Source organism: Salvia hispanica, chromosome 6 (genome assembly GCF_029641045.1).
Source record: "Salvia hispanica isolate PSC_SH4W2 chromosome 6, Shi_PSC_v1, whole genome shotgun sequence".
NCBI lineage: Eukaryota > Viridiplantae > Streptophyta > Magnoliopsida > Lamiales > Lamiaceae > Salvia > Salvia hispanica.
In genome coordinates this window covers 13,548,929-13,550,794 of record NC_142697.1, presented here as the reverse complement: position 1 = coordinate 13,550,794, position 1,866 = coordinate 13,548,929, and the positions used below count along the sequence as shown (strand labels likewise).

Here is a 1,866-nt window from a genome sequence, read left to right as displayed (position 1 = left end):
CAAAAGATGGGGTCCTTTTTTGCAAATAAGGTAAGCTATTGGGTATAAAATGAGATTTTCCAAACAAATCGGGACCCAAAAATAAGGGCCCCTCAAACCCCAACTTACCTTGTTGAACTGCCATCTCTTCACTTTCAATCAATTTTGCATCTGCCCAATTCGCGACCACTGTCCCGCCGGCAAAATTGGCTGCTCCGGTGGAGAAAAAGCCTGCGTCCCTCCTCCATTGTTGCCCCGAGATTGAGTGGCCTCCCAGTTGCCCTCGGTGGTGACGAATTGTCCTCCACCTCCGGCACGATCTTGTTCTCTGATGGCGGCTGCAGCGTGGCCGCCGTGGTTCCAGGGTGTCGCGCGTGCAGGCGGTGGTGCACTCGACAGTTTTCCATGCTTTTCTATCCACCAATCGGGGTAACCGACTAGCTCGAAACACGATTCTTTGGTGTGTTTCTTCTTCTTGCAGTGTGAGTACACCAATTTTGACTTATCCCCGTCGTCGTTCCGCCGGTTCCATCCAGTTCCACGACCGCCGCTCCATGAGCCGCAGGCGCCTAGCTGTTGGGCTGATTTTTCCGTCCTCGAACAGCGAGCCCAGCCCCTACACCGTCCGTAGCAACTCCATTGTTGGTATTTCCGGGTTGTAACACCTGAGATCGCGTTTCTTCATGCTGAATCAGGTTGTAGGCTTGATCTACCGAGGGAAGTGGTTCCATCTTCACTATCTATCTCTTTGTAGTTTCATACTTGCAGTTAAGAATTGATAAAGTCTCAGCTGTTGGATGAATTTCTCATGTAACTCGATATCTTCGGGATACTTCATCTGAATGGTTTGTTTCTGATCTATTGATAACCACAGATCTTGCAGGGTACTCCAAGTTTCCTCCAACGATTGGTTCCCCTGTTTCACCAAACTTGCTCTCGTGTACAAGTCGTATACTTGGAGCTTGTCTCCTCCACTCCCATGCGTGACAGCCAATGCGTCCCAGATATGTTTGGCCGTCGGCTGCTTCGAAACTTGGTTGACTAACCGTGGTTCGATGTTTTGTATGAACCATGTAAACACGCAATGGTCGGCTTGCTGCCATTGCGGGAAGACTGGATTTGTCCGCGGCGGGGGGAGGAGGGGTGGGAGGGGCGACACTCCGGTTATGTGAGAAACCATCCCTCTGCCGCTTATCGCCGTCTGTATCAGTACGGCCCATGTAGAGTAATTCTCCCCATTTAATTTGTTTCCTCCGATGTGGAGAGGTTGAGTATCGATCTTGTAGGTGGTTGGTGGTTCCGGTGGGTTATTTGTGTCTTCTGGTTTGAATGTTGATGGTATCATCATGACAAAACTCTTGCTCATGATTTCGGCGATTTGTCGGGCAATCTCATCCGACTAGGATGAGTTTACTATTTTATCAGTTTCTGACATGGTTTATTTGGGTGGTTTTCTGCAGATTTTGGCTATAGGGGTCAAGAGAGGTTAGGGACGATGATGATATGTTTCTGAGTCCTGCTCTGGTACCATGTTAAACGGTACAGAAGAAGACATAGAAGATGATTTGTATGTGAAAGGATGATTATTCCATTGAATATAGCTCCCTTTAAATAGGGTTTAGAACACAATATACATGGTAAGTCTTGTACAAAGGAGAAGAATAATTCTATTCTATGAAACTTATTCTGTCAATTATGTGATTAAGGTAATTGATTTCAGAGTGTAAGAGTTACTCCCTCCGTCCCTCAAATATTGTCCCACTTTGACCCGACACGAGTTTTAAGAAATGTAATGAAAAGTGAGTTGAAAAAGTTAGTGGAATGTTGGTCTTACTTTTATATATTAGTTTTATAATAAAATGTGAATATAAATGAGTTAGTGGAATA

General features: G+C 45.8%; 1 pseudogene; it reads right to left on the bottom strand.

The window, feature by feature from the left end:
* Positions 1–416: 416 nt before the first annotated feature.
* Positions 417–1,414, bottom strand: LOC148923253 (uncharacterized; annotated as a pseudogene).
* Between the last annotated feature and the right edge of the window lie 452 nt (positions 1,415–1,866).